The sequence below is a fragment of the Gossypium hirsutum genome, chromosome A02 (genome assembly GCF_007990345.1).
Source record: "Gossypium hirsutum isolate 1008001.06 chromosome A02, Gossypium_hirsutum_v2.1, whole genome shotgun sequence".
Classification (NCBI taxonomy): domain Eukaryota; kingdom Viridiplantae; phylum Streptophyta; class Magnoliopsida; order Malvales; family Malvaceae; genus Gossypium; species Gossypium hirsutum.
In genome coordinates this window covers 105,559,405-105,576,237 of record NC_053425.1, presented here as the reverse complement: position 1 = coordinate 105,576,237, position 16,833 = coordinate 105,559,405, and the positions used below count along the sequence as shown (strand labels likewise).

General features: G+C 28.6%; 1 pseudogene; it reads right to left on the bottom strand.

The window, feature by feature from the left end:
- Positions 1-6,911: 6,911 nt before the first annotated feature.
- On the bottom strand, positions 6,912-8,716 carry LOC107931663 (U-box domain-containing protein 4-like; annotated as a pseudogene).
- Positions 8,717-16,833: the final 8,117 nt, after the last annotated feature.

The window sequence follows — 16,833 nt, the reverse complement described above, 5'->3', positions numbered from 1 at the left end:
AACATATTATATAAAATGATCTAATTTCAAATTTTTGTTTGAAAAAAAAAATTCTCTTACACAAAGGGATTGGTCATTTTTTACATTAATCTAAAATTTTAATGTATTAAATGGATAGACCTTTCAAACAATATATATATATTGAAGTTTGGAAAATTTCTAATATATCCCCAAAAATTTATTTGAAAGTTTGCATAATTCAAATATGAAAAGAATGAATAAAATATACAAAATGAGAAGCAACTAAGAAATATATTTGGTCACACAAGGATAAAAAGGTCAATTCAAATCCTTGAACTTGACATCCCTAATTGCATTTCCAACAAGGATTATATTCTAATTTAAAATTTTTTGGTCTTCAACTCCAATTTCATGGAACTTTTAACTTTGACCACTATTCTTTTTGAGTGATTCTTTGTCCACCACATGGATTCACATGTTTCAATTTCACATAAACTACTATATATTGGACAATATGCCCTTTTATGTATAGTTAATCTAAGCATTTTAACGAGTAAATTGTATTATTTTGAGGAAAATTTTATAAAATAATTATATTTTTAAAAATATTTTTATTTTTTATATAAAAATAGAAAAATATAGACATAATAAGACTTGAATCAAAGGCTATTATTTTCAATATTTATATTTTACTACTTTTACCAAATCTTCGTCTGTTATTTACATAATTTTTTATAAATATATTTATTACATAATTTTATTTTTCAATCACATCGTAGTATGATTAATTTAGTTATTAGTAATATATTCTCAACTTTTTATACAAGCATTGTTTTTTTTTCTAAATTCTTAAAATTTGAGTATTTAGCTGAAAATAAAGTTGAAATAAAATACGATTATACATGTATTTATGAAAATATATTTTGTTAAAATGATAAAGTTGAAACTCTAAAGTTTCCAGTATCTTACATAGGGGTGAGCAAAATCTGATTCGATTAAAAAACTTAATAATAAATTTAAATTCTAAATTAAATAGTTTGAGTTATTCAGATCAACTCGAATAAAAAATTAAATTTTTTTGTTTAACTCAAATATGGATTACATAATTTAATTATCCAAAAATTCGAATAAGAAAAGGTAAAACTACGTTGTTTTGATAAATGTTTACCTTTACTAAAGTTAAAAGTCAAAACCATTAAGTTAAAAGTAAAAAATATGTCGTTTTGATAATGTTTACCCATTAAGTTAAAAGACAAAACAATTATATTATTTATGTAGCTAAATAGTCTTGTACTTCATCTACTAGTTAAATAATCGGTCCATGTAAACGCAACATTGAGTATAAATAATTAGATTCGTTAACTCGACTCGATTTGACTGGAATTTTTTTGACTTGATTTAATTCGATTAAAAAAATTCAAATTGAGTTTGGTTGTTAAAATATTATTCGTCAACTCGACTAACTTGAAATTTTTTTATTCGATTCGACTCAACTGAATACTCACCCCTATTCTTAAATTGAAGTCATACCGTGCGTGGGTTTTTTCTTTAAATTATCTTTATAGATTTTATTTTCTTAAAATACTATATGTTGCATTTTAAAAACAATGGATTTTAAATATTCTTTTAGCTAAATTGATGTCTCATTAACTCGTGATAATATTCAATTAAAAACTTAATAATAATGTCGATAATAATTTTTTATAAAAGAAAATTGAATAAATCCAATAACACTATTTTTTTTAATAAATTTGTTTTTAACACTATTTATCTTTATATCTAGTGACACTCTTAATATATCAAATAGGGATAAATACTAGAACTATACATGAATTTCGATTTAATATGTAATTGTATACATGAACTTTGATTTTGTGTAATTTTATACATGAAATTTTGATTTGATTCAATTCTTGTAAATTATTAACACAAGTATTGATATAACATCATTTTATGAATATATATATATTACATACATAAATAATTATATTTATCTAATATAAAAATAAATTGATGTGTTTATTTCTTTAAATGTGTATGATTAAATCAAAATTAAAGTTCCAAGTATATATTTGAACCACAATTAGAATTTCACATGTATAACTACATCAAATTAAAATTTATATATACAATTGCACAAATTTATCCCTATTAAATATTAACCATTTTTGTAAACACTAATTAAACTAGTCTATAAATAAAAAATTGTAAGCAAGATTTGATGTAAACTGTTTTTGATAATGAATAGTTTTGTGTAGGTTCATTGGCTATTTTTTGCAAAGTTTTGATTCCTTGATATTGCCATCTTCAATGTTTCCAACAAGGATTATATTGTAATTTAAAATTAATTATTCAACAGTCAACACCAAATTGCTAAATCAAATAAAAAGAAAACACCAATTGCATGAAACTCAACTTTGACCACACTCTTTTGTGTGATTCTTCATCCACCACATGGATTCAAATGTTTGAATTTTACATAAATTAATATTGGACAATATGTCTTTTTCATATGCATATATATATTTTTCCAAAGTGATTTAATTACTTGTAATATAATTAATTTTTTAATATTTAATTCGAGTTTTAGGGTTGATTTAATAGAAGTTAATTAGTAATATTACTAGGTTTGAATTTTCAAAACTTAGTTAGTAGAATAAATTTAGTATTAATTGTGAATATGATTTAATTTAGATTTTGGGGTTGATTTGATGAAAGTTATTTGTTGATGTTATTAGCTAATTATGAATTTTCATGAAATCAACTTTAAAACCTGAATTAAAAATTTAAAAAAAAAGTTAACAATATTACCTTTGGGTACTAAAATGTATAACTTTTATCAAATACAAATACCATATTGGATCAAAAAATAACATAAGTACCATATTAGAAAAAAAATATTATTTCATATATTGTTTTCGTTAAAATTATTAATGACATATATTTTTTTATTCTTAAGGGCGTGTTTGATAAACCATTGAAACTTTTCATTTTATTGAAGATGAAAATTTAACAGTAAAAATTCAGTACTTAATTTTTTAGTATTTAAAATTTTAGTTTATCAAACACACCCTTGAAATGATTATTAAACACGTTTAAAATATTATATGTTTAAAATTTTCATTTTCAATGAAATGAAAAAATTTCAATGGTTTATTAAATACACCCTTGATATAAAATTTTCAACAAAAAAATATTTAATAAGATAAGTCGATAGGTAGCTACTTATCACTTGACGTAGAAAATATTAAGTTAATTTTATTTTATTGAAAAATTAAAATAAATTATATATTTAAAAAAATGAGATATTCAAATGACCATGTTAACTATCCAAAATAATATAAAAATATTATATTAATAAGATTAAAATTAAAATTAAAATTATTAAATAATGTTTTAATGTTTTCGATCATTTTATCATAAATGTTATTATTATTATTAATTGTATACGTTTTTATTATTTTGTCAATAATAATTAATTTTTAATTTTATTTTGAGTTAATTGCACTGAACATCTCAAACTATGGTTATCAGTCTAAATTGATCATTAAACTTCAGAACGTTCTAATTATATTCCCAAATCATCGAAATTATATCTATCAAGTCCTTCCATTGTTAAAACTTAAAACCGTTAATTTAACTATTAAAAGACATGTAAAATCTTAGGTGACATACTTTAAAATGAAAATTTTAAAGAAAAATAGAATATTGTCGCATAACTTTTAGAATTAAAAACTAAAAATAAAGTAAAACTGAGAAAAAGAAAAGAGTGGACAATAGTTTCTGTAAAAGCTTTGAAACCCTCAAAACTAAAATTTTTATAACATCCATTTTTACAATATTCATTTTGTTAGAGATTGTATGACCTGAATCCCGTCACTTGTTGAAGAAATAAATACATGGCAAAATAAGGGGATCTGTGGGGGCGAAAGGCCAAGGGCTGTACAACATAAGTTGAATCCATATACAACTATTCTTCTTCTATTTGACTTTGATTAAAACAAGATTTTTCAACCTTTAAATAGTTGTAGTCGAAACTCCTCTTGTATTTTTCGCTTTTTAACATTAGTGAATTTCTCCTCCTCTGCTCGTAATTTTTTTCTCGAAAGATTTTTCAAGTAAAATCTGTGTGTTCTTTTTTTTTTCTTTTCTTATTTCTTTGCGATCGTTCTACCACCATTATCGATGTTTATTATAACACATTTTTCTTTAAAATTTTCATTTTAAATTATATTACATAAGATTTAACGTCTCATTTAATAGTTAAATTAACGATTTTAGCTACGAAATGATTTTATTGATATAACATCGATAGTTTGATAATGTAATTAAAATATTTTAAAATTTAAGAATCAATTCAAGATGAGAGTCATAATTTAGGGATGTTTGGTGCAATTAACTCTTTTATTTTTTATTTTTTCATCAAGTGTCATAGGTAACAATTATTCCCAATAACAAGTTTATTTTTCCTCCAAAGTTTTAATAAAAATCTCTCTTGAAATTCAATGGATCTAATCAGCAAAAAGATAAAATTGAATGGATCTTATCTTCTATTCATGGATCTAATCAACTTGTTTAGTACATATATTGTCAATAATATAAAAAATTATTTCACAATCACATGCAAAAATAGATATTGACCTTTTTTTATCTACTCAGACCAGACAGATGCACCAGCCATTCAATTATTTTCTAGGTTTTAAAACTCTAAATTTTCCAATATTAACAATAATGTATCTTGGCATTAAGGGTTAAGGGGTCTAATTAAAATTTTTAAATTTTTTTAGAGTTTTTAGTGAGAATTTTCAAAAATTTTGATAAGTCTAATTAAAATTTTTAAAACTTTTAGAAGTTTTATGAAAATTAAAAAAAAAATAAAATTGAAGAGCCCAAGTGAATTTTTTAAAATTTTTTAAAAGTTTGTAAAGGTTTAATAATAAATTTCCACGACTATACTTAAAATTTTCAAAAATTTGAGGCTAAGACCCCCTAGACCCTAATGAGGATACGCCTTTGTTTAATAGATAAAAATAAATAAATGTTTGTTAAATCGAATGGTAAGAAGCTTATATCTTTTAAAAAAAATCTCGAGTTCAAATTTTATGAATGAAGAAAATAGTGTTAGGAAAATTTTATTCTCCATTTAACAATTCAACTCGATTAAACTCTAAATTTAATTCGGAATCAGACTATCGATTCTATAAGTTCTTATAAATAAATAAGTATAATGATAAATTTAGTCATTAACGTTTACATCTTTTGTCAAGTTGACTCTTATTCTTTTTTTTAAAAAAACTAAATTCAATCCTCAACTTTTTAAAAGAGTCGAATTTAACCATCAAATTTTTAAAAAGAAACGAATTATTATTTTTTAACGAAAATACTGACTAAAATATTAAATTTTTAAACATGACAACATGTATAACAATTCACGCGTCATGTCAACATGAAATATAGGTAGCCTGCTATACAAGTTGCCACGCCAACGTCATTAATAGATTAATGTTTTAGACAATATTTCTATTAAAAAAAACGATTCGAGTCCTTTTGAAAAGTTAATGACAAAATTTATTTATAAAAAGACAAGGACCAAATTAACCAAAGATATAAATATTGAGAATTGAAGTTAACATTACCCTACTAATAAAGGAAAATGAACCAAAATGTTCAAATTTCAGTCACGAGATTGCAACCACAAAATTTGGGCCTGTGGTAGCCTACAAATTAATGTTCAAAACTTTTTATTCAATCATTGTTTCAAGTTATTTAAATAAATTATTTAATCTATTTTAAATATTAAAGTAGGATAATTTCTTAATATTACGTGTGGAATTGAAAAACTTGGCTATTAATACACAAAAAAAGGGCAAATTCATGTGCATGGTATTCCATTAAATTTGCCTCATCAATAATTCAACCAACATTCCTAAATTATGATTTCCTATTAAAAGTATTTTACGAGATACAAAATAAATACAAATTTTAAAAAGTTAAAGTGTAATTTTACCATTATACTATCTTATGATTTTCTAAAATCTATAGGGACTGTATAAACAAATTTTATTTTTCCAAGCCAAGCCCATTGCCTGCCCCCTCTTTTCACATGACATGTGGTGACCACAACGACCATGAGGGGTTTACATATAATTTGGTCATTTGAGGGTTTTATTGATTACTTATATTTGGTTATGAGATAAATTGATTATTAAATTATTTTATAAGGTTTTTTTTATATTAAGACTTAAAAATATTTTAATAAAAATATTAAAAAAATAAAATTTCATTTAAACATTTGAATATTCACTTGGTAGTTATACAATTTAAAAAATAATATTATAATGAACCTAAATTAGATGTGTAGATCGAGACTTGGTTTCAAATTTTTTTTTTAAACTCGAGCCCATTCTGACCCACCCACTTAACCCAAAAAGCCCGTTTTACTATTAAAAATTAATAAAATATTAAATACATATATTTTAATTGATATTTTATAATTAAACTTATATTAAAAAATATTTTTATTATTTAAATTGAATTTAGGCCGAGTCGAGTTGACTTGAGGTGAAAAATGTTTGTCCAAATGGGCTAGGCTTATCGGGCCAAGCGGGTTACCCAATTCACAGACAAGTTTAACTTGAATTTAACAAAAGAATTTTATCAGCGAGAACTATTAGATTTACATTTTTAAATCCAAAAGGTAGAAGAATTAAATTCTAAATTTAGATAGAGTATAGAGACTTAGAATATATTCTAATCAAAATACATGTACAGAATCAGATTCGAACCCAAAATATTAAAATCTTTACTTACATTAATTTTACCGTTTCTAAATCCCACGTTTTTTTTATGTAATATTAAAATATACATACATAAAAGTGGATTTTGGTAGCTGAACAGTAGCTTAAATAAGTTTCAATGGATACGGTTAAGCAAATGGAACAAAATCAAGGTTAATAGATCATAAATTCATGATCTTGGTAGCCTGCAAACAAAGGAAGAATAGCTTACAAATCAATCTGAATGTTTAATAGTGTATGAAAAACAGTGAGTCAAAAATGTATGAAAATCCCTTTCCAACATGCACAATTTCTCATATACACAAGGTATTTCACAAGTTGACTCTCAATCAAATCCTCTAAAAATTTATTTATTTTCTTCTCTCTACAACAAACCCTGTAACTTCAAGCAGCAAAACTTTCACATGCATCACTTGCAACATCAAATGTACAACAAACATTATAGACCAAAGTACCTTGGACGGCAATGAAGGTTGTGTTCCCTGACATTCAGTCACTTTCAGCATTACCATGTCGTTGGTTTCGAAAGTAGCTCAGAAGTACCTGTGCCTGCAACATGCAGAAGCTTATGATATTGTTTTTGCTCAAGACTTAAATAAAGGAGATGATTGAGAAGCAGTATACCTTCTCTTTAGCTCTCGGAATGCTGGACCGAGACAATGCCACTAATGGTGGAACAGCTCCTTCTTGCAGCACCACACTACAAGACCTAGAGCTGCATGTGCAGGGATATAAAAGAGCAGCCGCGGCATGTTCCTTTCCTCTCGCTGAACTCAATTCAACAACCTCAACAAGCCTGGGAATCCCACCCTCTTGTGCAATTGCGGTCCTCCCTTCAGGAATTGTAGCAACGTTTGCCAAAAGAACGACTGCCTTATCAACCATTCCAGCTTGCACAATTCGGGCCTTGTTTCCATGAAATAATGACAGATTAAACAAGGCTGATGTTGCATCTTTCTTTCCCCTAGGAGTACCATTCCCCAGCAAATCAACAAGAGGCTGGATTGCCCCGGACCTTCCAATCCTGGCTCTTGTTAACCTCAATGACCGTAAGGCTGAAGACAGGCAGCCGACTTTTCTTTAGCTACTGGACTTCCAGTCTCAAGCACTTGAATCAGAGGCTGAAACGCATTTGCATTAGCAATTGCCGTTTTGTTGTTATAAATATTTGATAAGAAGTGCTGTAACAGCATTTTCCTGAGTCTTTGTATCTGGTGAACAAAGCAAATCAACTGACAAGCTAATTGCCCCATAGTTGGCTATTATAGTCCGATAATCTTTACTTTGCTTGGAAAGTAACCTGAGTTGAGCTGCGGCTGTCCTTTGAGTATCAGTTGATGTACTCTTCATTTCCTCAACCAACTTCTTAACCTCGGTTGCACGAAGCGGATAGACCTGATTTAAACTCGTGGACTCCATGGGATCAGGCAACTTCACATTGTTTGACTCGCACCAGTTTGCAATCAGTGCCTTCATTGTGTAATTAGGTATAGAAAGCGTGTGAACCAAAGTCTTCCGTGTCTTGGGGCACACATTGATCCCGAGATCAATCCATTTCTTGATGACAGCCTGTTCATAGGTTCGTCCCGATGCCACAATCACCGGATCGGTTATTAGCCGTAGGGAAAGGGGGCAAATGAAATCAGGAGGTATTAGAACTGGGCTACAGGTCGAGATTTTTTCTTTAAGACAAGGCGACGATGCATGTGGGTTCCAAGAGCAATAAGTTTATCAATACACTCGATTTCTGTAGTTATTTCAGCTTGTTCAGCATTCTCCTTCAACTTTTCAAGGGCAACAGCCTCTATCAGAATCTCCATGTTTGAATTCAAGCTCAAACTCTCGGCAATTCTCACTAGTATTTCTGAGCTTGGTCCAACACTACCCACTCGATCCCTTACGGCTTCCTTAATGACGGATGATTCTTGTTCATATCCTACATGCTTAATTTGCTGCAGTCAATCATACCACTTTGCTAGTCCTCCTGAAATGTCGATACCTCTTAGCTTTCTTTAAACATAAAAATCGAAACAAAAAGATATCTAATTATTTTCTCACATCTTAAAACTTTACAGGTCAGATGCCATTCACCCTCCAGTAGATGACCTCTCATCTTAGTAAAAACCTTTGGTAATCATTTAGACAATATGATAATGATGATCTACTTGTAAACATGAAAACAAAATACGAGCTTTGACTTCAATGATTTTGGGTTATAAATTACCTCAAGAGATGCTGAACTCAATTCATAAGGAAGATGCTGATTGGAAGACTTTAGGAACTGGTATATGTATGTCCAAGCTAGAATTTTGATTCTTTGATATTAATGACTCAACTTGCAGAACCTAGAAATAAAATGGAAGGGAAGGTGATTATCCAAGGTATTGACTGATAGTTGCTTATAAGAAAATTCAGTTTTTCTATGATATTATTATCTAAAACGCAGCCATTAAAGCAATTCTTCTACAGAGAGAGACAATTCTTCAAATGCCTTGCTAGCCCATTCAAAGAAGATAAATCAGCCACTTGAATCTCAGAGGTCCTTATGTCTCACAACTCTCTTAGCTTTCACGATACCATGCTTCAAATCTGACTAGGTAATTTCATCTGGCTGTATGCCCCTCTTTGGCATTTCATTAAAAAGAGTTACAGCCTTCTTTACATATCCTCTTTTACAAAGAGAGCAAGAAGTCTTCCTCACTAGAAATCCCTGCTTATGCAGCTTAAGAACTAGGTTAAATGCCTTTTCTGTTAGTCCTGCTTCACTATAACCATCAACCAAGGTAGCTGCATTTCTAGCTAGGCCACCAGCAAGGACCCTATAAGAAACAGTATCAGGCTTGTGACCATGATTCTTCATCTGCATGAACAAGTTAGATGCTTCTACAACTTCTCAACACTAACGTATGCCTTTACTACTGCAGTGGACAATCGAAGCAAAAGGTTTGACTCTTCTCCCTTGAGTTCATCTTCAAGAGTTTCGAACAATTCCAAGACTTTAAAACGCAAATTCCCAATGATTTCCAGTAACATCGAATCCAAAATCCTTTCGCACCGGCACTGGCACAATTTTTTTCAACTGCAGGCGGTGTCCTCCGCAAGGATTGCTCCAACATCTGTTAAAAAAATTCAATAAAATGAAAGAGAAGTAAGTGAGCAGAAGGTGAAGGTGTGCATACGGTGGATTCAGTTCTTATATGATAATAATTAAATAAATCGATTAATTTATACAAATCAAAATAATCAAATCGATTTAAGGAATAATGTAACTGAAATAATCGAATAGGATCAATTTGATTTACCCACGAGTGAGTCCAACTATAAAGATGAGTGTAACAGTCAAAACTCATACTAATGAGGTTATATTGCCTGGAACGTCTTTGATGCAAAAGAATCAAAACTCAAACTGAAATTTCACCATATGATCTAGGAAGACATTTAATTAAGCATAAAACATGCTGAAAAACAGTTCCATCAATGATACTTCATCTATTTCTTATTCTTATTCTCATCAACACTTTCATTCCCTTATTTGAACTCCTCTTAAAATCTTCACAAATATTACAAAACAATTTTTTCCATTTTGATTCATAAAAAATAACTGTTATCATTAACCCAAAGCAATTACAGCAGAGAATCAATACCAGTCAATAACAAAGATTTTGACTAGACTTGTCCAAGGATAGGGTAATTGGTTCGACTCAACTTGAGCTGAGCTTGGATAAAGATTTTTGTGTCTCGAGTTAACCCAGCTCGGCCCAAATTTAATTTCAATAATAAAAATATTTTTAAAATTTAAATTTAATTATAAAACATAAAATATCAATTAAAAAAATATTTTTGAGTAGTAAAATAAGCTTTTTGGATGGGACGGGCTGCCTTGAAAATAGGCCTAGGCATGAAAATTTTCTTAGAATCGGGCTTTGACTTGATCCGACCCATGGAAAGCTCTAATTCTGACTTATATATTGTTGACTTGCAAGTTACCTTTATGAGAATCTGAGATCCTATACTGAATGTGTGTGCGTCGAAAGACAACTAAAGCTTGAAGTCAAAGGTGTGTCAGGTCAGGATATGAAAGACGATGATGGTGGAGATGTGGAGGGCGAAAAGATTATACATTTGATTATGTACCATTGTGGCAAACGAACGACGGTGGTCACTTGATGGATGCCAAATGGTAGTGGCTCAGTGGATACCAGATGGTGGTGGGTGTGTCGAGATTAGTGATTAGATGTATAGAGGTTTGGACTATAAAAATAGTCATTTATGTATGGTTTAAATTACGTTTTGGTCACTAAACTTTAATTTTTTAGGTTTTGGTTACTAACATTACCAATTTGTAATATTTTGGTCACTATGTCGTTATCCAGCGTTAATGGTGTAATGGAAGTCTGATGTGGTACAAATCATGCCGTTAAATATTGACGTGTCATCCATGTCATCACCACATAATTTAAATACATTTTTTTTTAAATAACCCTTTTTTATTTTTATTTTTACTTTATTTCCTTTTCCCTTATTTCTTTGTTTTTTCGTATTCTGTTCATTCTTTTTAGTGTTCTCTCGTCTTTCCCAATTCATCATCTTTGAAGCACACTTCTTCTCTCAAGCTTCATCCACACTTTTTAATGGATATGATTCAAAGAGTTGATTTAATATAAATTTAAAAAATAAATCTCATATTTTTTCTTGAAGCTATAAAAAAGGTAGATTTAATAATTTATTTTAAAAAAGAACAATCTCAATTTTTTCTTCTTTCAAACTAAATGAGAAAAACAAAATAATGACAGATTTTTCATAGCGACAATCACAAGCCTAATGTTATGTTGTAAACTGATATGTCAAATTAAACTTTTTTTTACACTTAATGAGCTTATACTCAAGTATTTTATAACTTTATTTAGTACTTTTTAGTAATTATAAGATTTTATTTTAGAATTTAGTTTTTATGCATTTTGAGTACTTTTTAGGACCAAAGTGGAAAAATCGTGCCTTTGAGAATTTAATGGATAACTTGAGCTTGTACAGGAAGTGGTAAAGGCCAAAACTTGAAGAAATGTTGCCATTGTGGTCAAGGTTGCGACACCAGATCCCTGGTGTCGCAACACTGAAGCCTTCCACCACCACAAGGACTTATTGTAGTAGAATGTTGATGGAGTTATGACATCAAGGGAGTGATGTCATGACAGCAACCTTTAGGATCGCTACATTGAGCCTTCAAGGTCTCGACATTGTGGGCAATCACCAAGTTTGAGGAGCCCAAGTCATCCAAATGTGCAAGTCACAACATTAGAGATCACAACCATGGCACTAAAGCTAGTAAGCATCCCTGGGAGTAGAATGTTGAGGATGTTACGACACCAAGGTCTAGGTGTCGCGACATCAAAGCGTGATGAGGCAAAGTTTATAGGGGCAATTCTTAGTCAAGTCAAGCTTAAGTCAGCTGTTTAGTAGGTTTTTTTTTAGCCATTTTAGATCAACACATGTCAGACTATTTAAGTTACTTTAAGAAATGTTTTAGGAGAGCTTTTTCATTAGAGTAAATTTTAGGGTTTAGTTTCTACTTGTTTTAGATATACTTTTTTGCATTTTTTTTTGCATTCAAAGGTACAAGGACCTTTTGTATCTTTTGAGTTTTGCATCAAACTTAATTAGGTTTTTAGTTATTTCTTAATCCAATCTTACAATCGAATAATCGGGGCTGTGGATTTCATGTTTATGCTTCATTTCAATGATCAAATCGAGGATTTCATCTCGATTTCTAAGCATTTCTAAACTCTATTATTTTTTGTGTGATTTAAATATTTAAATTAATATGAAAATGAACGGGTTTTGTTTGTTGAATATGGATATGAACTAATTTTCTATTGTAGTTGATTAATTGAAATGTTAATTAATTAATCTAAGGTTTAGGGACTAAACTGAAAGGATTTGGACTAGATTGAATAAACATAGAATCCTAAAATTAACACTTTAGGTGAATAATTAGATAAGTGAAATCAAGAGGAGACCTTGTCAAATATATATTCAATTGTTCCTATCCCGTCTAAGTGATATCGAGAGATTAATTGGTTAAGTTAGTGACCAAAAGGTAAAATTAAACCGATTGATTTAATCAATTTAGCTCCCAAATTCGAGAATTAGGTCACATTGTTAATTTTTTTAAAATGACATTATAATGAACCTAAATTTAATAAAATAATTTTATTAATGTTAATAGTTTAACTTAAATTTTAAAATTTTAAAATTGATTTTTTTTATTCAACATGCTTGAATTATGTTAGTGATCTAATATTCCTTTGTTTGTGCCTTTATTTGAAATCAACATTATTTAAGCCTGGCTTTCAAAAAAAAAAAAAACATTGTTTAAGCCTTAACGTGAAAATGGCCTAAAGTGGCAACAACAAGGAAATAAAAGCTTTTAAATAATAGGTCAAATTCTGCAATTAGTCCCTATACTATGCTTGAGTAATTGATTTGGTGATTAAATTTGAAATTTTGATACTCACCAAACGGTAGTGATTAAATTCTACTATTTTCAAAGTTTTATGTGGCAAACATATAACCATATGTGCAACGTCATATCAGCTTGCTATTTTCACATAATATTCATAGAAAATTAATGTTATTTTACTTAATGGATTTAATGATTATAGTTTGAGTTAAGATTAATATTTCAAAATTAAAAAAGCATAGGGACTAAACATTATTAAAATGGAGAACAAAGACTAAATCCACAACTAATTGGACCAAGGGCTGAATTCGACCTAACAATTTAACCACTAACATTTGGTTCAGGATTGAAAATTGAAAAATACATAGACTAAACTTGACTTTTCGAGAAGTACATTGACTGAATTTGACCAAATTAGGGTATAAGATTAAATCACAACTTACGTATAATACATGGACTAATAACAAAATTTAACAAGCATATTTGACAAAATAGATATGACTTGAAGATATTCGATCAATCTCGAGTCGAGTATCGAATATATAAATAGATATTAGTCCATGTATTATACGTAAGTTGTGATCGAGCTTAAAAATAGATATTCGATTAAGCTCGAGTCGAGTGTCAAGCTTCGAATTTTGAGTTGAGCTCGAGCTTGTCAATATTCAAACTCAGCTCGATTACGCCCCTAACCCATAACTCTATTGGACAACTTACGAAGTCTATATCATGAACTTCTCTTTACTCATAAAGGAGACTCTTCTCATTTCCTTAAAAGACACACAAATGCTATTAACCTCTGTTATCACAATTCTTCGTTTTCTCCAAAAGCAACTCTATATCAACTTTCAACACTCTTACAATGTGAACCACTTTAAATTAAGTAATCTCAAATCACGCATCAATAACGTACCATTTTCTCTACGTATAGCATACTTACCAAATACTCTTGCATGCATAAAAAGATTCTTAAAATTATTGACCAACCTTGTCAAATTTCAAGTCCCTATCAATTAGGTCATATTATATTATCACCCCATCTCCATATTTGTTTAATAATTTAATCAATTAATTAATCAATAATGTGAGACAAGCTTACACAAATATGGCTCGACTCAACCATCAATAGATCCATTCCACCAAACCGATTCTCTCTTTCCTACTCTACCAATTTTTTTTTCTAATTAAGGAACCAATAATCTCATATTACATATTTATTTTATTAATAAATAAAGAAAATAATTAGAATGGTTTAATGAATTATTATAAATATTTAAGTATTTCTCTTAACGGCATAATAATGATTGGTTTTTGCTTGCGATTTACATTTTTTAAAATTTGATGGAGTTTGAATAATATAAACTAATTTGGTAATAATTTACACGCGATTTAACCAACACAAAAATTGGGTAAACCATACTTAAGGTCACTAAATTATTAGTAAGTTTATGTTTTAGTCACTCAACTTCAAAAAGTCACAAAATGGTCGTTGAACTATTCGAAAGTTTTCATTAAGTCATTCAACTGTTAAAATCATTATCGTATGCCTTCCTTGTTCGCCAACACCAATTGAAAGCTCTTATTTCCTTTATCTTTTATAGTTCAATTTTTTTCATGAAACAACTTTGAATGTCACGAATCTATGAACAAAAATCTTTATAACTTTATTCTATGATCCCTGACACTAACCATCAGATTGATTTAGATTGTGTGTTCTTCTAAGTATTGATCTATCATAGGGGCGAAACCAAAAAAAAAAAATTCGGGGCGCCAAACTTAAATTGTCTATTTTTACGATAGGAAAAATGCAATTTCACTATTTTAATAGTCTATATATTTATAATTTTTAAAGGATTAAATCAAAATTTCATCATTTTTTGGTGGCCAAAGTGCAATTTTACCATTACTATTTTGAAATTTAATAAATTATAATGGGGCCTAAATAGAAAATTTTTCATTTTAGGGGGTCAGGGCCCCTATTAACCCCCTGGCTCCGCCACTGATCTACTGTACTGAGTGTCATCGTTGCTTAAAGCTTGCTAGTCGGACTCTTTTTTTTTATATAAAAAAACTTAATAATCCAATGACTTAAATAAAAACTTTCAAATAAATCAATGACTTAAATAAAAAGTTTCAAATAATTCAATGACCATTTTGCAAATTTTTGAAGTTGAATGACCAAAACGTAAACTTATCAACAGTTTAGTGACTTTAGGTGTAATTTACCCAAAAATTCCCTCAAAAAGAATAAAAGTTGGTGGGTTTATTTTTTTTATTTTTGGAAAGAGAAAATAAAGAAATATGAAAAATGCCAAATTTGATACATGCTTAGATGAAAATCTAAAACATCCTATAATTTGGAAACATAGCTAACTTATTGTAATTAATATTAGGTATAGTTTCTTTAGAGGGTGTTTATGTTTTAGGATATTTATTAACCTTAATTCACTTTATTATTTATAAGTAATTGTAAAAATTAAATATTGTTGAAAACAATAACTTACTTAAAAAAAACTTGCTTGATAAATCTCTTAAAGTGTTAAATTAGCAAAATCCCTAGTATTATAAATTTCTCAAATTTATTTTATATAAAAGTGGTTAATTATATTACACATCCCTAAATGATAAATTATATTCTAAATTAGTCCTAAACTTTAAAGTAACATAATTTAGTCTTCAAAATATCTATATCATATTAATCATGTCTTTTTGTCAATTTGGGTTCAAATTTTAGCTCTAATAGAATATGAATCGTATTTAAATATATGTGGATCAAATTTTAAAAACGTATAGTCCCTTCATATGAACAACTCGGGTCTAACGTATTAAAAAAAAATAGTCATTTTAAATTTTAATGACACTATCTTCATTTTTAACATTAAATCCAAGTCATCCAGATAATAGTATACACATGTTTAAAATTTGATCAACATATTTTATAGGTTAAAATATGCTATGAGCCACAATACTTTTCAAAATTCATGTCTAACTGTTAATACTGTTAAATTTTTTTGGGTTAAATTTAGGTTCAATACAACTTTTTTTTTAATTACATGACTACCAAGAGTTCTTTTTCTTATTTCAACATTTCACACCAACAAATTTAACAAAAAAAAATTAACAATGTTAATAGTCAGACTTAAATTTTGAAAACTAAAAAGTAAAAGAACTAAATTCCTGAAAATAAAAGTACGGTGACTAAATTCCAACTTTTCAAAGAGTATAGGACCGATGGCATAATTTAACCTGTTTTATACTTGCTCTGCCTCAAATCCGAACCAACATTTAACAACCCGTTGGTTCTATACGAATGGAATAAATTGATTAATACAATACTAATATTTTAGAAGCTCGAGTCAAACGTTTCAAAAATTTATAGATCAACTTAAAATATGGATAACAATTCGAGACGTGTGTTGCAATTAACTCTATTAAATTAAAATTGAAAAAAATAAATATGAGGCAAATATTAAAAATTAAAATTAAAAAGTTAATTATGCTCTCTTTGTTCTTAATGAGAGTAATTGATTGGTGGAAGTTTAGTAATAAATTCATTTTGTTTGATAAAATTAATCATGTCCAAAATAAATTAGAATTAAGCTTTTGGTATTGCCACCT